Genomic DNA, 22,611 nt, shown 5'->3' with positions numbered 1-22,611 from the left:
CACCCTCTCCCGACGAAACACACCGAACGGGGCAGCCAATTGCTCGCCCACCCAGAAGTGCTTCTGTCCCCCCTCGGAGGTACGAGGCGCTACATAAATTCGACCAGCACACAACTCTCCTCTTTAACTCCAGGAAACCCGCCAATGCTGGGGAGCTCAGTGAATAAACCCCACGGGCAACCTGCGCTCACTTTATGAACCCCCTGCTCTACCCAGCAGCACTCCCCCACCCTCAGTTTCACCTCCGCGGAGCCCTCTCTGAGGTGAGGCACTCCCTGCCAGCGGCGCCCCGCAGAGCGCGCGGAAGTGGTCCAGCCGAGGATGGGGGACCCATCATGCAGGCGGCACATGCAGCGGGCGAGGCATGCCAAAGGTCTGACCTGGGCCGGAGCCGGCTTCCTAGCAGCTGGTCCCCAGACATCCTTCTCATTTTGGGAGCATGGCCGCGGTCCGGGCGAGGGGGTGCTCACGAGAGAGCCCAGAGCCGGCGGGAGGGCGGCAGAATCCCCAGTGAAGCAACAGGTGGCACACACCTCTCCCGCTCAGGTGTGCCAGGGGGGGCTAATACTGTGCGCCTGGCGCAGGTCAGTCCTCAACACGGGAGCACTCCTCTCCCCGTTGGCGCGGACGCGCTGGCACGTGCAGCCTCTGTGGAGAGTTATCCCGAGAAAAAGCAACTTCCCCGTCAGTGCAGCATCCTCCCTCCTCGTGGGCGGGGTCACCTGGGCAGCAGGGGTCCGGGATAGCCCTCCTCGCGCCTCGACCAGCTGTAACGAGGAGACATCCCAGGGTAAGAAAGTCCCTCAAAAGCTCTCGCCTGTGCAGGACGGTGGTGCAACTCCCTGATTCCAAACTTTGCGCCCGGGGTTGTTGTCCAGAGTGGCGGGTCTGGAATGGCTGGGGCACTCCCCACGCACTCTTCTCCACTTCAGGAGGGCAGCCAGGTGTCAGGTCTGTCTCCAGCGCTCTGACTTCGCCCTGACATCCACTGTGCACAGGGCATGTAAGCTGGAAATTTCTGTTTGCAGCCACTCCCTGGCTCCCAGCGCCTCCTTCCACAAGGGCCTGCTTTTCAAAACCCTGGAGCCATGGGGCCCCCTAGCGGCCAAGTGCCAAACTGTCCCCGTTTGACATCCGTCATGTCGCATGTAAGATGGATGGGCACTTCTTTCTCGGAGCTGGGAAGGCAGCCTTAGTGCACGTGTTTGTCGAATAATGTGCATGCATTTTCCTTTTCCCAAAATTGGTCGATGGTGCTGAATGAGCTGCTTGTGGTGAAACAGGAGTTGCCCCGCTTCTTATAATTAGTTATTCTGATTAAATATTAGTACTAGACATTATTTTAATCAGTGTGATGCCAGCCCGGATCCTGCCTGCCATGGTCGTGTGGTGATGCCACACAAGAAACCTAATAAATATATAGACCAGTGATAATAATGGCAGCCATAATGATATTAATATTAGTCACTATCATCACACCTGTGGTGGGTAGATGGCACAACTGCAGCAGGGCAGGCTCTGCTGCCACAGACAGCCCCCTCCCCCCGCCAACAGCCCTCCAGCCACCCTCGATAGTCTTTCCATATGTTCCACAGCAGGCAGACAAATGCTTCCACTCTGGGGTGGCTGTCAAAGAGCAGCAGGGCACCCGTCACGCCACTTAACTCAGCTGGCAAACCCGTGGGGTGTGCCAGGGAACACTCACCCTCACTGGCCATCTGCACAGCTGTTTCCTCGTCGTCCCTTCCACACACACACACACAAACACACCACCACAAACAGTTAAACTCAACTGCACGCTTTGTGTTGAGTAGTTAACCACGCCCTATCGTTGCCAGTGTTAATATACGAATTTTGTAGCGCTATGACTTCCACGTTTCTTGTCTCGGAGCTAAATTTGACCGGAAGTAGATCAGTTTAATAATACTAGTTTTCTCTATTACGACCAAACCGTGATCCTGGAGATATCACTTGTAAAACCGTCTGTCCAGGCTTCCTATATCGCAAAATAAAAAGTGATACAAAATGAGCAAAATACCCATTTTTAAAAAAATGACAATATCGGGATATATGCCGAAATGATGACACACAAAAACACACTCGCGCGCGCTCTTATTCTGTGTCTTAACTGCAGAACAAGAAGTAATTATTGTCACCTGGTTGATTTGTCTAATGCATATATTACGTGGATCTGTTTTAAGCCTCCAAGTCACTTGTTCGAATCCGGACGAGGTTGACTCAGCCTTTCATCCTTCTAACTACGATAAATTTCGTAGCAATAGCACACGTTCTTTGCCCTGAAAGAATAAAGTGTTATGTCAAAAGCAAGTTATCCAACACCTCAACTCTCCCCCCCCCTCTCCCCCCAACTCCTTTCTTTCTCTCCAAAGCAGAGTGCCCTTGACTGACGTTCAAACGTAAACTATTGTATCATTCCATTCGGACGAGAACAAAACACAAAATTAACGTTTCAGATTACAAATGCGCTCAGGGCCTGTTATTTTCTCTCAAAATCTGCTCTGTATATTCAGGACCTTGGACAGAGCAGAACTCGGTCACGAAAACCTTTACATACCAGGAAGAGGTGACACGCCACGTCCTCGGCGCTCTATTTTTAGGACCCGCGCATTGCTGGCAGCCTGCACGGGCTCCCAAGGAGGTATTTTATTTATTCGGATTTGCACCGCCCCTGTGGTGGGCTTAATCCCGGCCAACAGGGTGTCGATTAGTCACAGTGTTGGTGTATGCCGGAATCGCTCACAGTTCGGTCAGAGGCCAACGGTCTTTTTCCAGACTTTTTTTTTTTTAACTCTTGACTTGTTTTAATAAGCACGCTGCAAGTTCCATTGAGCACTTTCATGTATGTCTGTCTGATCTACTGTTGATAAAAATAATAATACTGATGATAATATTATCAAGAATAATAATAATACATGTACTGCAGTGTGTAAGTGGGATTGCCATCGTTTTAAAATATATATATATATATATATATATATATATATAAATGAAAAAGCACTGTGCCTACTCAGCTCAGGCACGCTGAAAGCATGGTGTAATTAGGTGATTGTCTACCAGACTGCTACTTCCGGTCGCAGATGTGCGCATCTGAAAATGGCTTTCGTGGCCTCGGCGAGTGTAAAAAATGTCTGCCTGGGCCACAGACCCTTCCTCTTGGGGCCAGGTAACAAGGGTGTCTGCTGACGGTCAGTGGCGTAGTTGGTTGCCATGGGCCATAATGCAAGCAAGGGAAATAGGGCCCCATTACCTAGTTTAGTAGTAAAAAAAAAACAGTTCTGACTGGGGTGCAGTGGCCTCCTCATACTCCTTGGCGCCTGTGCCGCAGCACTACATACAACCACGCCCCTCCTGATGACGTTCAATCTCATTTAAGGATGAGTAGAATGCAGAGGGGTTTGGTATCTGGTGTGGGAAGTTCCAAATGTACAGTTAGCTATGAACACTTAACATGTTAAAAGTGTGTTTGCACAGCCTGCGACCTGTACACTCATATTCAGAACAAGAACGGACATTTTCCCTTCTACCAAAGTTACCCCTCTCTCTACCCCATTGCTTCCTACCACTCTTTCTTTCCTATTTAGCTCTCTCCATTTCCTCTTCTCGATATATCTATTTCTCCATTTTATATAGTCTGTCCCACACTTTCTTTTTCACCCTGTCTCATTTCGCTGCCCCTGTATTAACTCTCGTTAGCCCTTCTCTCTTTTTCTTTAGCTCTCTGTGACCACCCGTTGCCCCTCTTTTCACTCTATCTGCATGTCTCTCTCTTTCTTTCCCTCTCTCTCTCTCGGTTTCTCTCGCGCGCGCGATCTCCACTTCATATAATTCTATCTACACATACTCTATTCCTTCCCGCACAATTAAACCGCCCTAATCGCGCCGTCCAGTGTATCGCTCTCTCCCCAATGCCCCTCTCGCCATATAGGTCAGTCCTCTCCAGCTTCTCCCCTCCCCTCTGCCACTCAATAACTCTCGATCGATCGCACTCTCGCCATCTTTCTCTCGATAGGTCACCATGTTGCTACTTTCAGCGAGGTCACGCAAACATTTGAAGTGAAGCTCGCCTATTGCGCAGTTTGGCAAAGTGATGAGAACATTTCGCTCAACAGATCTAGGAATGCCTTGGCCAGGCTCCGGGGAGGAAGGGAGGGGGAGGAAGAGGGGGTGGTAAGGTTGTGACTTTCAAGCTCCATAGAAGGCTAATTTATGCCCCTGAACATTGCGTCTCCGCTGCCTGGTCACAGTTCTTAATTGCTCCCCCACCGTTTCTGCTCCCATAGTCAATCGGTTGTATTCACCAGTCTACAATCCTACCACTTGGTTTTCTCTACTATTTTGTTGCGTTCCTCAGTGTCATGGCCGGTGTGTCATGGGCCCTGGCACAAGGAAGGAAATGGGCCCTTGTTTGAACTATAAAATTAAGCAATAATCTGGGCTCAGTGGGCCCCTCTAGTCTCTGGAGCCCGGTGCCACTGCACCTGCTGCATGAATGGAAGCCACGCCCCTCGCCTAACTACAAGATGTTCTATCTAATGGCACATGCGTGTTTTTTTCTGCTTTATGCGAGTCTGTGCCGGTCCGGAGCCGACATCGTATACCGGAGGCAGCCAGGACTCTATTTCCTGGCCGACCCGGTAATTGCATCTCTGGAAAACATAACCCTGTTGTCCTCTGTGGCAGAGAGAAGCAAGAAAAGAGCGCGCAGGCGCCCCCTGGCTGTGCCTGTGTGCGTCTCCCTTCCACAAAGGATTAGAGCTTGGACTCAGAGCTGGCTTTTGCTAAAATAGCGCCCTAGATGTGGGAGGAGAGACTTTTGGCCCCATTGCTGATGGTAGTGAATTGAATGAGGCAGCAGGGGGTCCCTTCGTGCTCACTGGTGCATGGACTGGCCCCTAAACACTGACATCCCGGACCCCCCCAAGCTCACCTTAATCACTACAGCAGATGATGGGTATGTTGATATGTCTCAGCAGGAGTCAGAGGGTGAAGAAAGGTCAAGGAAGGGGGCTAAAGGGGTGTTAAAAAACACCAGCTGTCTTGTGATAATGAAGGATTAAAACCACTTTAAACTGGCAAATCAGACAGAAAGGAACAGGCAGGGATAACGACAGGGCTGGGGCAGGATGAGAAAGGCACCACTTTAATTCACACAGCATGAGAACATTGGTGCCCGGGCCCAGCTCGCCCATGCCGAAGGCCGGCCCTGCCTGGACCTTCCCTGCGCTTGCCCGAGGCCACGCAGTGGCCATCAGGAGGGCGGGCTCCTAGTCACGGAGGGCTGCCCCCGCCCATGTTTGGCCAGCCACTCCTCCCCCCGGGCAGGCTGATCCCGGTAGGAGGAGGCATGTCCATGATGCACGTCCGGGGCGGCTAGGAGGAGCCTCCAGGGGTACTTTACTCCCCTGCCCCTGTTGGGAGGCCTCTTTGCCGCTCCGGACGCCGTCGCAACGGTTTCGTCGGGACACTCTTTCTCGGGACACTTGTCTTCATTTCGCGGTGAGTTCGGCCTTCGGGGCCTCCCCCCCTCCGCCTACTCCCTCCCTCGGTGGAGGTACGAGTTCGGGCTAGGCGGCCAGCTTAGCGTCGGGCCGCTGTGGAGGTGGGGGGATTGCGACGGTGCATCGAAATAGCCCACACGATCCCTTCGGGGTGCGTGCGAGACCGGTGTTCCCACGTGGTGCTGGGGTTGCCCTGGGGGGGGTTGTGCTGCCATTGCCAATCCCAACTCCCGCCCCCCCCCTTTTGGCCTTCGGCCCTTCTCTGTGCAGTGTTTGGGGCGGCGTGTGTGGCCCGCATCTTGTGCCCACGTGCGGGAAATGCTAGATTCGGGGCGTTGCAGGGGGTGAGGTCTGGATGTTTGAACGCTTTGTCGGGCCCCACTTAGGATTCGACCCGCCCCCGGAGTTTCCCAAATGGGTTTCATCTCGCATGTACCTTTCGATGTTTCAGTATCATTTCGTGCGGGTATGCCTGTGGTCCCTTCGGTATGCAAACGTGCGTTATGTTCAGGTACTCTTCGAAGGTGTGTTATCAGGTGTCTCACATGTTGCGCTGGCAGGTTGCATTGAGGGGCTAGCTCGTGAAGCCTGCGTGTGGGGCTTCGAGTGTTCGGTCTAGGCCCGGGCTCTGAGTGAAGGTGTGTATCCTTCGTTCACTCAGGCGGGGTTGAGACCGCCACGTTCAGTCTGGTTTCCGCCGTGGGGTTGCGGGCTTGCTGCTCTCGACGGCGGTATCGAGTACAAAAAATGTTTATTCATGTCTTTTCTGGTACCTGTGGGGGAGGGGATTCAGTTTCCTTAACGGTGTTGCCGGGCGTTCATTGCGAGCGCCTGGCGTATTTCCGGCCCTAATTCTCTGCTCCTACGCTGCAATTTTGGGGTGTTGGGGATTGTCCAAACGCTAAAGCTCCTCATATTTACTTTCGTGCATTTTACAGTGTTTTTTTGGGGGGATATCATGCATTGTGCCCGCCCGCCCTCGTGCATATTATCGTTTCCTTTTCGCTTTTTATCTGCGGTGGGTGTTGTGCGATTTCAGCCAGTGTATTCTCAATCATGCCAAAATATTTGTTACCTTTTGCTTCCTGGTTCTATGTTACGCCAATTTTGCAGATGCAGTTGCTTTCATGGGCGGGCGGCAATGTAATATGTGCATTTTACTTATGTTCAGTGGAAGCTGCCGAAGATTGCCCGTGAGTTAATGCCCCTGCGCCATTGCCGCGTGGCGGGGGGATGTCGCCATCTTGGGATGTCGCCATGTCGGGGGGCATGCCGGCGGGGGTCCACATGTAGGGGTCTGCATGCTGTTCTATCGCGTTTCATTTTAGGGAGATGGATAGCTTCCTGGGACACGTGGCCCACAGCGACGGTGCTCGTCTTGATTCTTTCCTCATTGGTGCCATTCGGGGATTCGACGGCGTTGGCTTCGGTTCGGCAAGGCTCAGCTATTTTAATCGCGGGGCCTCGCGTGAGCGCAGCCACGGCGGGATCTCAGGTGTGGTGGCCCGCTGAGGCTGGGAGAAGGACAGCAGTCTTACGGACGGTCGGTGTCCGTAGTGGGCCGAGTCCCGGCTTGGGCCAATTACTACGCCTCTATTAGACTCGCGCTTGGCTCAGAACAAAAGGAGGTGACGCACAATGCAGCTCGAGGGTGCACATTTATGAAAGGCCAGTGTGTACATAGGAAAGAGCTTCCACGCGCAGGGTGCTCGAGGCCAAGTCTCTCTTAAGTAATGGCTATTCTAAGAGCCTTCCTCGTGTCTAAGCATTTCGCTACTGATTAGGCAAGGCCCCATTGCTAACGGTGTTTGTGTGCTTGTAGGTGGTGTCAGACACTAGGCTGAGTGTTCACAGTGTCTCCCCATTGCTAATGGTGAATTTTCCTCCTGTTGCAGGCTCGTCTCGCCCCCCCTGTCCCGTGCAGGCCCGGGTCGCATCCGCTCCACCCCCCCCTGTCTCTCACACGCCCTTGGTGCTACGTGGAGTCCCACAGCTCCTGTCACGTTCGGTGAGGTATGTACATCGGATGTGCGGCGGGCCGGCTCCACATGGAGCTGGGTGGGTGGGGAATCTGCCTGATTAGCTCGAGGCTTCCGTCGGTCAGGGCGGGGGTTGCGGGGGGCTATGCTTCGGGGGTGCGGTGGCGGAGGTTCTTTTCCGGTCAATCGGAAGACGGGGGTATGGATGTTTTAAAATATCTTTCATTCAGCAATACTGGCATCCTGGTGGTATGCGTGTGTGCATTTTTTCGTGTCGCAAGGACAGTGGTGGGGTTTGCTGCCAGGCTAAAAATCTTCTTTTCCCACACAGTGCGTGCCTCAGCTTCGGTTTCAGGTGGGGAGTGACAGCCTCCACCCCCCCCCCCCCCCTCCAGCATTCCCGACTTTGCTGCAACGTGTGAGGGATTTGTAAGGTATGTAATGTGTCCTGCTGGGTTTTTTGGGGTGGGGCTCGTTATGTGGGGGACATTGTTTCACCTCGCCCCCATTCACAATCTGGGGAGGGGCGGGCGCCACTTGCTGTTTCAGGACCCTATTGCTTCATATGTCCCAGGTATCCTGTATGCCTTCAGTTAGCAGGGCGTCAGTTTAGTCGCTCATCGTTTTGCATCCAGATCCTACTGTCTCCTCAGAGTGCTGTATGTATTCTAGTCGGCTCACGGTCATTTTTCTTTCAGGAGAAGAGCCAGTCTCGACATGGAAAGTCAGGGGTCTCCCCCTCTTTTACTCAGACGTCGCAGGTCGATGATTCGGGGACAGGACCCTCCCAGGACGCCCAGATGAAGGCCCTTATGGACATGATCAAGGCTAATGGGGTGGCTTGGGCCAGTGAACTTTTGTCGGCCAACCCCCCCAAAGGCCCCGGGGCTGCCCCCGCCCCCCTGGTTACCGAAATAGACATTGCAGATGACCCTGCTACCGTGAGGCCCAAGCGTACTAGGAAGCCGGCAGTGAAAGACTTCCCAGCGGAACCCCCCCTAAGACTAGGGCGGCTGACCCCATCAGAAATGTTATTGTGCATGCCCCAGCCTCCCCTCTGGCGGTGACTCGAGTTAGCCCTCCCACACCCCCGCGCCCGGTGGTTGCCACTGCGGAATTTGCCACCCGGGATGATCTGGGTAAGCTCACGGACACACTGGCTGTATTTATGTCTGAGGTCAGAGCAGGCTTGCTTGCTGCCCCTGTGCAGTCTTCTTCTTCTGTGGGTTCCCAGGTGATGGAGCCCACTGCTGTGGCTCCTCTTCCCAGCACGGGGGAGGCAGCTGTTGCTCGTGTTTGGGGTGGGCTTTCTGTTTTAGGGGGGACACCTGTGTTGCACCTGCTAGCCTCCCGGTAGTTGGGGCCGCCCAGCCTGGGAGCACCCACCCGACTGTTGCTACTCCCCCTTTGCTTGCCCCTGTGCCGCTTCCCGTTCCCCCGGGGCACTTGGCTGTTCTTGCTCTTCCAGCGGCTCCGGTGGCGGTCCCCACGTCCCCAGCACCTTTAGTGATTCCTGCCTCCTCTGTGGCGGCTGTTACATCCCCTGTGGTGGCCCCCTCTGCTCCTACAGTGCTGATGACCATGGCGCCCCTGTTGTCGGGCAAATGCTCCCTCGCCTGGCAGGTCCCACAGGCAGAGAAGGAAGGCATTTGGCGAAGAGAATTTATTGACATTTTTCCCTCCTGATGCTGGGCGCCGATGGGGTTGATGTTAGAAAAATAGGCTCTAAAGATGAGGAAAAGAAAGCACGTTTTCAGTCTTGGCCCGAGAAAATGATCAAGAACTGGCGTCAGGCTTTTTCTATACTAGCAGCTGTAATCACTGAGCGCTTCCCAGAACAGGCGCAGGGCTTATTTCAATATGCAAGTGTCATTACTAATGAAGCAGAATCATCGGCTGGCATGGGGTGGTACATGTACGACTGTGAGTTTCGCAAGAAAATGTCGGTCTGCCCTGAACTGGATTTGGACCAGATGGAGGTTAGACTCTGGATGATGCATATGGGTAAGGGTAAACCTGAGAGCGTTGGCAAAACTAATATGCAAGTTAAGAGGGCTGAAACTGACAAAGTGTTCACGCAGAAGAAAGTTAACTACAGGCAGTCCTTTCGTGGGGGGCGAGGCGGGGGGGGCTTCAACAGACAGTTTGTTAGGAAGGGCTTCTCAGCTACATGCAGGTTGTTCAATGCAGGCAATTGCTCCTGGGGGAAGGCGTGTAGGTTTGCTCACTCCTGTAGCAAATGTGGTGGGTCCCATCCTGAGTCAGCTTGTGACAAACGTAATGCCACCACCAGCGCGTCCAGCAAAGAGAAGTAATACCTTTCAAATGATGGTTCCGCCCAGCTTGTCCCTGGCCGCCTCCCCCTTGTCCCCACTCTTGACGGCCCTTGAGGACCCCCGCTCCAGTGCTGTACCCAGCAGTGACCCCCCCTCTTGCATTCTAAAGGCCTGTCTCCAGCCATCATCCCCAGCTTGCTGGCCCTGTTGCGGTCTTACCCCAATGAGAAAGACAGGGATGTCCTGACTTTTGGTTTCTTGGAGGGTTTCAAGATCCCATATCAGGGTCCCAGGGTCAGTAGGGATGCGGAGAATCAGAAATCTGTCAGGATGCTCCCTGAGGTTGTAGACAAGAAAATCTGCAAGGAAGTGGCCTTGGGGAGGGTGGCGGGCCCGTTCTTGTCCCCCCCTTCCTGATTTTGTGGTGTCTCCCTTGGGTGTGGTCCCCAAGAAAGAACCGGGGGATTTTAGGTTAATTCACAACCTCTCCATCCCAGAGGGCAACTCCGTCAACTCTTGGTTACCAGAGGGAGCCTGTTCTGTCTCATACTGTTCCCTTGATATGGCCATTGACCTAGTGAGGAGAGTGGGGGAGGGGGCCTGGCTTGCAAAGGCGGACATTGAGGCTGCTTTCAGCCTGTTGCCTGTGCACCCGGACAGCCAGCACCTGCTGGGCTTTAAGTGGAAAGGGGGGTACTATTTTGACAAATGTATGCCAATGGGTTGCGCCATCTCTTGCGCTTTCTTTGAGGCATTCAGCACTTTCATGCAATGGGCCCTCTCCACGAAGTATGGCATTACAGCTGTGTCACATTACCTGGATGACTTCCTTTTCATTGGGAGGGAGGGGACACAGGAATGTCAGGAAGGTTTGGATTGTTTCATCGACTTGGCTAGTCACTTGGGAGTGCCATTGGCGCCGGGCAAGACTGAAGGTCCGCCTCAAGTCTTGACTTTTCTGGGCATAGAACTTGACACGCTCACGGGTGTGTCTCGGCTCCCGGCCGAGAAGGTATTGGGACTGAAGCAGGAAATTTAAGACTTGCTGGGTAGAGACAAGGCACCGCTAGGAGTCATTCAGAGTCTCCTAGGCAAACTAAACTTCGCGGCCAGAGTCATCCCGGTGGGGCGGGTGTTTGCGAGACGTTTAGCCAGGGCTACTGCCAAGGTCCATAAACGTCATCATTTTGTCAAATTGTCTTCGGGCCTCAAGAAAGATTTGCTGATGTGGGCTGAATTCCTCACAGATTTTAATGGGACTGTCATTTGGAGGTCCCCGTGGGTGGAGAGCCCCGAACTGAGTATGTTCACTGACGCCTCTGGACGGGAGGGCTTCGGGGCAATTCTAGGAGAGCTGTGGTGCGCGCAGGAATGGCCTAACGCCTGGCGCAAGCGAGGGATCATTTCTAACATAACTGTCCTTGAACTTTTTCCTATTGTGGTGTCATTACATCTGTGGCCAGGCCCATTGTCCAACAGGAAGGTCTTGTTTTGGTCGGACAATATGGCGGTGGTGCAGGCAATCAATGGTCAGACTGCTAATTGCCCGCTTGTTCTGTCTTTACTCCGAGAACTGGCCAGCAGGAGCCTGCGCTGCAATGTAGAATTTAGGGCTAGGCACACTGCGGGGGTCACAAATGTCGCGGCTGACGCTCTTTCTCATTTTCAGTGGGACCGTTTCCGGGCGGCCTGCCCACAGGCGAGAGAGGAGATGACCCCCTTTGCACCAGGACTTTGGCGCATCTTGGAGTGGAGCAGGAATTGAGAGAGTTAGGGGAGAAATCCTTAGCCCCAGGTACAAGGAAGCGCTATGCGAGCCATCGGTCCATATTCCACAAAGCCATTTCTGATTTAGGTTTGCAGGCCCTGACACTGGAGGTCAGAGTATAGGCCTTCGTAGTGTGGGCCAAGAAACAGAAGAAATCACACTCCTGGGTATGCAGCCACTTGGCAGCCATTAGTCACGAGGCTAGGTTGAGCGGGGGGGTGATCCAGCCAAGTCTTTTGTAATTTGGGCCGCATTGAAAGGTTGGGCTCGGGAAGAACCTAAGATCCCTGATGACAGGTCACCCATTGACTTTCCCTCGCTGCAGGCCATGTTAGCGGTCTTACAGTCGGTGGCACATTCACAGTATGAGGCGGCCCTCTTCTCGGCGGCCTTCATTCTGGCATTCTTTGGGGCCTTTCGGAGCAGTGAGTTGGTTGCTCGCTCCAAGGCAGATCTCTCTGGGGACGCCCTTGGGGTGGCGGATGTGTCTTTTGAGGAGGGTTTGTCCATCACGCTCAGACGGTCCAAGACTGACCAGGCTGGCAAAGGGTCAGTCATTAGATTGGCCCCCCTCGGGGATCCCCGTTACTGCCCGGTGTCAGCCTTACAAGCTTTTCTGGCACTCCGGCCTGCGGGATTGGGTTACCTTTTTGTCCACTCTGATCTTAGCCCCCTGACCAAATATCAAATGGATAGAATAATGCTTGCTTGCCTGGACCGGGCTGGTTTGTTGAAACAAGGAAAAAAGTTCTCCAGCCATTCCTTCCGCATAGGGACGGCTACCTCTGCTTTCAGAGCGGGCTTGCAGCCAGATAAGGTTCAATTGGTAGGGCGTTGAGAGTCTTCTTGCTATAAACGATACATTAGACCCTGAATGGATTTTCCCAACATGTACATTTGTATAATTTGCTTGCTGTGTTGTGTTTTGGCAGTTATGCCACTTTGCTGTGCAATATGTCTCAATAAACTTTTGTGAATATATTGCGTCTTTCTTTGGCAGGGTCAAGAGTGTGGGTCGTGGGGCACTCCATGGTCGACAGGTTGGGCCAGTGGGCAGCGATCAGGCATTGGACTCGTGGCTTTATGAGCATGGACTGTGTTTGGTTGGGTTTTCCTGGCATGCGCTGGAATAGCTTGCTGCACCGGCTGCGGGAAGCCCTCGCTGTAGCGGGACCTCCTCCTCAGCACTTCATAATTCACCTGGGTGGCAATGATCTTACGAATCTGGGAAGATCTACTTTGCTACAAAAGATGAAGACTGACTTGGGGGTCATCTGTGGGCTCATGCGTGAATGCGAGATCTGGTGGTCTGAAATAGTGCCTAGGAGATTCTGGCGGGGCGCTAATTCTAGCGAGGCAATTGAGAGGTCTAGGAGGCGAGTCAATGGTGCCATGAAAAGGTTCACCCTACGTAGAGGTCTAGGATTCATCAAACATGACATGATTCAGGATAAAGTCAAAGGTTATTTTGAGGCGGATGGTGTTCATCTCACGCCTGTTGGCTTAGACCTCTTCCTCCTAGATTTAAAAGAGGCACTCATGAACAAAGGTTGCAGGTAATAAGGGTAGCAGTGGTGGGGGGCCCGTGCGGCAGCGGGTACCACCGCACGGGCTGTGGCGGAGTTACTGGGTGATCCGGAAGAAGAGAGGTGCAAACACTGTACTTCAGCGGGCACATAGGGGTGCCAGAGCCTAACCTGTAACCTCATGGGAGGTGCAGGAACTCGTGTCGGCGCCCCAGTAGTCCTTTGGGCGGTTGTGGGCCTGTGCAACCGGGGGTTTGCCATGTCACGCCTCACAAAGGGCGTGTCTAGTATAATTTTGGTAATTGTGCAGCAGTTGGGTGGTTCGCCACTGTGCTGTTTGGCTCCACAGGCGGGCAGGTGGCGAGAATGCGGCCTGCCCAAGGATCGCCCGTAAGTTAACCCACCATCATTACATATGTTGTATGTAATAAACCTGCAGCAATTTTTCCCAAACTTAACACTTGTGTCTGTGTGTTATTTGCGGGTTTGGGCATTGTGGGGCGGGGGGTTCTTGTGTCCCTGATCTGACTATGCGCTTGCCCGAGGCCACGTAGTGGCCATCAGGAGGGCGGGCTCCTAGTCACGGAGGGCTGCCCCCGCCCATGTTTGGCCAGCCACTCCTCCCCCCGGGCAGGCTGATCCCGGTAGGAGGAGGCATGTCCATGACGCAGGTTCAGGGCGGCTAGGAGGAGCCTCCAGGGGTACTTTACTCCCCTGCCCCTGTTGGGAGGCCTCTTTGCCGCTTCCGACGCCGTCGCAACGGTTTAGTCGGGACACTCTTTCCCCACCCTTCCTCGAACCCAGAGTGTCTGATTGAGGGGGGGCTCTTGGGGAGCTTTTAATATGTTCCTTTTTCGTTGCAGGCGGATCCGGAAGAAGAGAGGTGCAAACACTGTACTTCAGCGGGCACATAGGGGTGCCACAGCCTAACCTGTAACCTCATGGGAGGTGCAGGAACTCGTGTCGGCGCCCCAGTAGTCCTTTGGGCGGTTGTGGGCCTGTGTAACCGGGGGTTTGCCATGTCACGCCTCGCAAAGGGCGTGTCTAGTATAATTATGGTAATTGTGCAGCAGTTGGGTGGTTCGCCATTGTGCTGTTTGGCTCAACAGGCGGGCAGGTGGCGAGAATGCGGCCTGCCCTAGGATCGCCCGTAAGTTAACCCACCATCATTACATATGTTGTATGTAATAAACCTGAAGCAATTTTTCCCAAACTTAACACTTGTGTCTGTGTGGTATTTGCGGGTTTGGGCATTGTGGGGCGGGGGGTTCTTGTGGCCCTGATGTGACTATGCTCACAGCAGATGCTGCTGGTGTGAGCTAGGCTCCCAGTACGTCTCTCCTCCTTGCTTCTTGTGTTTTCAGCCCTTCAGACTCCTCACTTCTCCACAGCCCTTCCCCCCTCCGTAGCTTGTTAGAGAGGTGAAGATGTAGGACCAGGTTTGTCAATACTTCGGGTGCTGCAAACTGTTGATAACACATTTACTTTCCAGCACAAAAGTATCCCTAAGGTAATGCACTTAGTGCTACTGTCCATTACAGTGCATCGATGGAGCGTCCCATGGGTGATACGTTGGCATTCATATGCTACCACCCATGGTTTTTAATGCAAAGCACTAGCTACCAGGCGCGGCTCACGGAGGAGCGACGCCCAACTTCTTTTAAGTAGTACACTTCAAAGTAAAGGAAACATAAAATTATAATAACTTTGAGTTATTATCATTTTATGTTTCCTGCCGCTATGGGGGTGGGCGGGGCTGCTCTGGTCTCGGAGCAGGGCAGGGGAGGAGTGGTTTGCCCGATACTAAGTGCGCAATGAGTGTTTGGTCAGCCCTCCCGGGCAGCCCGAACCGGTAATGCGCACTTTCCCCATTCTCCATGCAGGCTGCATTACAGTCTGCATGGAGAACAAGCCCAGGCCCTCTTTCCTTGGTTGAGCGTCGAACCAGGATGCTCAAAACCAATCACAACACTGCATTGAAGTGTTGTGATTGGTCATAGGAGCCTTTTCTGTGCTTCCTGTGCCTCGGTCCGACGAGGAAAGCAGGATCAGGGAAGGTAAGTGTTTTTTTTATTTTTTACTTTTTCCCATCCCCACCCCTCCTCAAGCCCCGCCGTGCACCTGCACCAGCCTCACCACCTGCGATCCATGCCACCGCCACTGCTAGCTACTTACAATCGTATCAGACTTAGTGCCAAACAATAAGGCCTCATTGAGGCAGGCGTTAACAAGGAGACATTTTTTCAATTCTAACTTCTCAAAAATTCCTTGTGTGCTGCACTCCACAACACACATCTAATTTGCGAAAAGATTTGAAGTTAGACTAAATTTCGTATTTTGTAGCGGACCAGCCCAAAACCTATGGTGAACCTCAAACACCCATCTTTGTGCAACGGTGCACACCTTAGGCAACCTGTTTGCGTGCCAGCACCCATGAAGAGAGAGACTGCATGACATATTTTAGCAGATGTGGCTCTGTAATGCTCCCTCCCTCTGCAGCTTTGCTTGTTGCGCTGCTTGAACTAACTTTGAACAAATATGCTCCTAGGATCCAACTTTCTCTTTTGCATCTGTTCAGTGGATCCGCCATGCTTGTTTGAAGAGTGAGAATAAAGGGCTGCAGACAGTGCTTTAAGTAGGCAGGTGTTGTCAGATAATGAGCATCTGCACTTCCTTTGTTTGAATGGGAGAGTACCTGCACTTATCAGCATGGGTTCTTTACTTTTAATGGACAAGTGCTCATACTACTCAATAGCACACATGTACTGCTACCATAAAGAGTACTAGCACTTACATCATTCTGTTTCAAGCACTGGCAGTGGCGGATGATAATGATGGGTGTGGGTTAACACATTTTTCCTAGCCACCACCTCCTCCCTGCCATAACTTCCCATGGCCATCTTCGTTGGTTACATGATACAGGTCCAGATCTAGATGATGGTACTTCTAGAAACACAAAACATTCCACATTATTGAGCATTGCTCCCTATTGGTAGACACCATCCTCCCGTTGACTTGAGTAATGTGCATCAGAGATTCCAGAAATGGCTCATTGGTTTTCCTGCATTGTCAATGATGAAGTCGGACCACATCTCTCATGTCATTTAGGAGGACACAATATGCCATTTGTGGTCTGCTTCTGACTTCACTTTCGTCTCTGCGCTGTGTAGCAATGTAGTGATGCTCCATTGGATCATCTGTCTCCACTTGAGGGAGATGTGTCTGCTCACTCACCCAAACATCAGCTTGAAAGTCTCTTTCCTTGGAGATGCATGACGTTTAGCAAAAGTCTCTGAGGGCTTGACCAAAGATATTTCCATTCAGCTATGGTCTTTGAATCCTTACTGTTGTGGACAGGAATGACTCTTATGTGTTATTGTCTTAGACCTACAACAGTGTTATCTTATGTTTAGTTATTTCCAGGTTGTTCATGAATTTGAGGAAGTCTTCACCGTTGATCACAGGACCATAGTCAGTCTTCAGTGTTGTTGGAATGCACCATAAAACAAACATGTTGAGGACAAGAAGCTTCACCACAGATGAGGTGGGCAAAATCCATCAAAGTGGTGGACATTGAGTGCACTGGAGGATGGTCATCAGAAGACAGTTTCTGGATTTCAGTGGACCGTAGAAGTCCACTGCTATCTTTGACCACCTGGGAGTTCATAAATGAGCAGATTTTCAGGTTGATAGGGTTTGCTTGTCCTTTGGCATAAGTGGCTTGTTTTGATGGTACTATCTATCATGATGTGCAAGCTCGGGAACCAAACTTTTTTTTTAATCGCAGAAGCATCTTTGTGGCTAAAACACAACATCCACTATTCTTTGGCTTAGCATCAGTTAGGAACCTTGCACCAAGACTACCTCTGTGGTTTCTGTCAATGTTTCTGTGGTAAATGCTTGAATACCATCATTTTACCATGGTATATTTCGACAGGCCATTTGTTGGGGGTTGATGTGCCTCCTCCCTTGTAATGACATTAATCTATTCGCTTCACATAGGTTGGGTCTTGCACTTACTGGCTGGTGGGTTCCTCTGTCTACATTCTTTCAGGGACATATCAAAACTCAACAATATTGATGTAGTACTCAGCCAGCGAGTCCCAATGTGCCTTTTCATGGAGAGATGTGTTCCGCTGGGTTATTCCCTTCCTAGTCGCGTGACTTATTTTATAGTTATATTCCATTTAGAGAATCCCCCACCTTTTCATGAGTTTTTTTTTGATTTGGGGGGTTTCCATACATGGTGATCAGTGCTTGTTCTTCCGTCACAATACGGAACAGCTCTCCCTACATTATCTCATGTCGGGGCTAACATAGCGGCACTGCAGACAGGCTCGCCTCTGGCTGGGAGTGCACTATTCCTCTGCCACTGGCTGCAAGTATTCTTTTTGTCTCAGTTAGCTTCCTGCTGGTAAACAAGGCTCTCCTCAGTGGAGAGTCCTGTCAGGGCTTGGCACTTAGATTCATTGATCTATCATCTACAGGAAACTCAGTGTCGAAGTAAGCCATAATCATATAGTTCGATAGGGCAAACAAAAGTCTAAATGCCCAGATGATTAAATTTTTGAGCTGCATAGGGAAAACAACTCTCTACATAGAAACCTAGACGTCGAAGTGAACTTATCTAGAGGATCTCAACTTTACATAACCACATGTTCCTCGGACAAACTTTACAAGCAATTACGCACTTTATGCTCAGTGTGTCTCACCTGCCTGTGGCATCAAGAATGTAGACTTACATGAGTGATCCACATTTTATTGTGTCTCACATTTTTGTTATTTGTGGATTTTATGCAATGGTTTTTATTAACTAAACATATAAATAAATACATTGATTGATTTAGGTCAGCTGACACAGCATCCTCTTTGATTTTCTTAAAAACAGCTAAGGACTTGAGAGCCCACTCAAACAACTGTTCTTTATTGAGATTGGAGAGTCCCCTAATCAGCACATTGATGGTGGCAAATTTCGGAAGATAGCGTAAGAATTAGATCTCCGTCCCTAAGAAAGAATACAAGGGACTGAGGTGAGTGAACAAAGGCATGTTTTTCAGGTGGTGAATTTGTCAAGTTACTGTGGCATGTCTCTGTTAGAACAGATGTAACCAAAGATCCTGAGTTCAGTTTTGTCTGCTTTGCATTTGAAAGTATTGATTGTGATTCCCCACCAACACACATGCATACTTCAATCAAGGCACAGTCATAATATTGTTTCATGTGGGCAAAAAACAGGTATGTCATCATTATAGTTAAAGTAGTTCTTCATTGAATTAAATCATTTTCTGAATGCTTCTTGGACTATCTCAGTTGTTGTGGGGATCCCAAAGCTAGGGTGCTTATAGCCACAATACTGCCTGATGTGTGTAAAACATGGTAATGCAGTAAGATTCTGAATCTAGTTCTGGTTGGTGATACCCATTATAAAGGTCGAGCTTGGAGAATATGTAGTCACTATAGAGGCAGCTGACCATGCCAATTACTTGGGGTTCTGGGTGTCATTCCATGTCGAGGACTGTGCTAGGTACACATATACTGATATATGCGTATTTCATTCCTGTTTCGTTTGTGAAAAGCAGCAACGGGGGGACTCACCGTGTCAGCTCAGTGGCATACTCGATTATGTGTTGATCTACCGAGACCACAAGACACAATCTTAGACTTAGCCAACCTGCACCACTTCCATGCAGTAAACCTGGCCATGGTGCACCGCTGATGGTTCATTCAGGGGATGGCATCAATACCATGGCACATGGAGCAGATCCACCTACCAGTGGTACCAGAGCATGCTGTTGGATGGCAGGAGGAGAGCCCTAACAGCATGGGCGCACAGGTGAACAGACATCCAATGTAAGTCTCTGACAAAAAGGTAATCAGAGGTAAACTGAGAGAGAGAGATAGAGAGAGAGACTCAAGACCAGAGCCGATGCATAGATCCAAGGACACCATGGGGCTGGGACAGGCCCAGAGGCTTCACGGCAGGTGCAACATAGGTCCAGTATTATCTTGCCACCAGTTGTCGTGACTCCTTACTACCACAAACATGGACCGAAACTGGCATGTTGAATGTTATCTTTCTTTATTACAATCTCTGCATACAACATCCTACTCCTGCCATACACTAGTATCCCTTCACGTGTTTCTTCCTCATTTCTTGTGCCCTGTCTGACCTTCCACCCCATTACTCCATTCTGACCTTTTTCTATCATCCTCCCTGGTGTATGATATTGTGTCCTTCTTTTCACTCTACTTTTCACAATGTGAGAATTTGCCCACACACCTCACCACCATATTCGGGTATGGAACCTTCCCCCAGACTGAAACTCCTTCTGCTTGGTTTTCTTTCACTTCTTTTGTGTTGCCTGCCAGAAGCAAGAGGAAGAAGATATATGTTATATTACATTTTTTATTTCTTCTGTGATTCCATACTTCTCTGGTGCTATCGTTAAAAATAAAAGGAGGTCAGGACTTCATTTCTCCATCACCCAACAGTCACACCTCAGAAAAAAATCACTGTCAGAGACAGGAATGCGAAGCTGGTTTGGTGATGTCATAGTCTTGACGTGAGTTGTGAATGAGCTCCACAAAGTTCAAACAATCTGGCTTCTATTCGATATATTGTTTTCTGTGAGGAATACTTGGTTGACCCATGGTAGCTTGATGAAGCAATATTGCTTTGTGTCTGTAGGAAAGTACCAATTTTTGCATGGTTAGCCCCCACCTTTTGCCTGATGCCTGATGCTGATGCCTGATGCCTGATGTGATTTCAAACTGTAAGTGGACTGGGTCCCTGCTAACTAGGTCTCCAGTGTCAGATCTCTTTCCCAAAACACTGTACCACAATTGGCCCAACTTCAGCTACCCTTAAAGTCCCTACTAAATGGCATTCCTGGTACCTAGGGCATGGATACTGGAGAGAATCCTCTGGGGCTGCAGCACTGGGTGCATCAACCCAGGGCCTCCTCACCAAGGATATGCACTCTGCCATTGCAGGCTGCATGTCTTGGTGCAGGAAAATCCAGAGTTGACACGGCGCGCACTCCTGTGTGCCATGCCACTGGTGCACTGCATAGGAAATAGGTAACTCATCCCTACTGCAGGCCTTTAGCCCTAAGGCAGCGTGCATGATAGCCTATGTGTGGGCATAGCAGCATGAGCAGATATGCCCCAGCAATGTCGAGTCCATTCTGTGATGTTATAAGTGAACAAGGAGGCCATAAAGAGTACATGGGCTGGATACTTTTCAATACTTGTTTCCTAGCTCCATGATGGCTTCACTGATTTCTAAGATGTTTGGTATCAAACATATTGTCTAAATAAACCCTCTCTGATGCCAGTGTTGGATTTATGAATAAATACACACAGGAGACCCGTTTGAAGGGTCCCGTGAAACCTATTCACACACTAGCGGGGTCTCTGGTTTTTCCCCAGCCTGACACCACCAGGCATGTTTCCGAACTCATGGGATAAGAGCCAGCACCCATAGAGGACCAAAGCAATACCTGCTCTAGGCGGGGTAGTTTCACACCTCCTCCAGGACAGGTTGGCCTTCCCGGGCGGAAGCTTCAAAGGCAGTGCCACCTTTCAAATCCACAGGTAGTAGGGAAGGCCAAGCCTCTTTCCTGTTCCACATTTAGTGGGAGGAAAGGCGGGAAAGTTATTTAGATTAATTAGATGAGGAGGACCCCCTCAGCCTGCACCACCCCTAGGGTGGGTCAAGTGAGGTGAATCCCTCTCCTGAAATTCTACCATCTTGAGATAGTGAGAAAACCTCCAATCAGTGTTAGGGTAGTGACCCTTCCCACAGCAAGTGATAGTAGAGGGTGTAGACACCAGTACATAGCCCATTGGCTCCTACCTGTCTCTCCTTGTAACACCCCTAAATTCAGTATTTAAGATGCTCCTAAGACCTGAACTTCAGATTCAAAGACCCTAAAGAAGAGTAAAAAGAAGAGGTGCTGCTGATCCAGGAACTGAACCCTGCTGCAGGAGAAACCGACACCAAACCCTGCCAACTGCACAAGGACTTGACAACTGGCCTGCTAGCCCTACCTGAAACCTGTGCAGCTTCCAAAAAACCAAGAGCCCTGCCAGCTATCACCAATTGTCTGGGACCTCCCTTTGGACTAGTAGTACATTGCCAGGCACGCCGCTGGCAAAGACCACCACGAGGTGAAGACCGGCATGGGCCTTGTCGATGCAATTCACCTTGTCAACCAAAAAGTTGCTGCAGCCACAGTTTGTTTGTCGCCAGCATTTTAAACGACCCTTTCAATGGTGTACTATCCATTTTTTACTGTGACCTAAAGCAAAAGGAAGTATCAACTATCTATCCTTTACAGAACAACGTAAGTAATTGTGACTCGACATGAATTTAATATGTAGTCTTCTTAAATAGGTAACTAGGCCTTATCATTGATTAGTGATATATATAGTGATATATGTGTATTGGATGTCCATACTATCCGCTGCCCTGTACCGATCAATTGGTGAAAAATAGTTCAATAACATGCCTCCTTTCATTCATTTTTTTAGGACTTCCAAAGTTACCAGTATGTAAAAAATTCACAGTTTGGTTGGTCCTTTGTCAAATGAGCACAGAAATCCACAACTTAAACTCATGTTTATTTATGAGTTAGACTTGTCTAAAGACGGGCCCTCGACTAATTCTCCTCAATGTTGATGTATTACCTTTTTGCTATGAAACGTATGTTAAGTAAATAGGATGAAACTTGTTAGATGAAATGTGATTATAATTATTTCTGTTGATACACACGTTAGTTTGCTTATTTTAATGTTGAAATATATTGTTTATTATCTAGGTTACCAAGTGGCTTGTCCTGAAGAAGGCGCTGGTCGCCAAAACGCGCGTCGATTATTCATTTCTGTGCCACATACATTTGTGTTTTTTATACTTTATTAAGTTTTTTTCCCCTATTCCCTTGCATATTTATTGTATTTTATGGTGATATTTTATGTATAGTTCTTTTGAACTATTTTTAATTTTTGGTTTATTAAATAGTTGATTTTTACTGTTTCATATTAATTAATTGTCGTGTTGACAATAAAATTGTAATTTCATCTTCAAGAATGGTCCTTTGCTCTTATATCATTTCCTAAGACAAGCAACTACGATTGCCTAGGTAGATGTTTACACATATAAACGACCCTTTCAACACATCCACCAGACGGAGGGATCCTCACAGTCCTTCGACCTATGCTGGAAACAGTCCCGCTCCTGTGAGCCTGTAACCACTGTCTGGTGGTGTCCACTGCGTGAAAGCAGCAACAGTAAATGTGCTGGCGATACTACGCTATTTAAACCTAAGCTTTTCTTCCTCTTACCGCCATGGACTCTGCCTGATGGTAAAAACTGCTTTGGCTTGGAACCTGTAAGAATTTGTGTCTTGAACTGAATTTGGTTAAAAAAAATGACATGCAAAGCATTTAATCAGTCAGTCGGTCAGTCAGAAAACTTTATTTGCATCGTATTTGGTGCATAAAAGTAAACATTACATCACATTCAATAAGCACAACTGTTTG

General features: G+C 50.1%; 1 protein-coding gene across 2 annotated transcripts in view; it reads right to left on the bottom strand.

Annotated features, from left to right (window-relative positions):
* Window positions 1–987, bottom strand: part of LOC147688594 (sodium channel protein type 5 subunit alpha-like) — a 1,046,042-nt gene extending 1,045,055 nt beyond the window's left edge. Inside the window, exon 1 of one of the 2 annotated variants that reach the window (XM_086941454.1) lies at window positions 381–987. The gene's annotated coding sequence lies outside the window, so the exon portion shown is untranslated. The remainder of the gene's footprint in view (window positions 1–380) is intronic. The other variant, XM_086941453.1, reaches the window with a different exon arrangement.
* Between the last annotated feature and the right edge of the window lie 21,624 nt (window positions 988–22,611).

The sequence above is a fragment of the Lissotriton vulgaris genome, chromosome 10, assembly GCF_964263255.1.
Source record: "Lissotriton vulgaris chromosome 10, aLisVul1.2, whole genome shotgun sequence".
Classification (NCBI taxonomy): domain Eukaryota; kingdom Metazoa; phylum Chordata; class Amphibia; order Caudata; family Salamandridae; genus Lissotriton; species Lissotriton vulgaris.
Note: the sequence above shows the minus strand (reverse complement) of the source record. Positions and strands in the feature narration are given on the sequence as shown.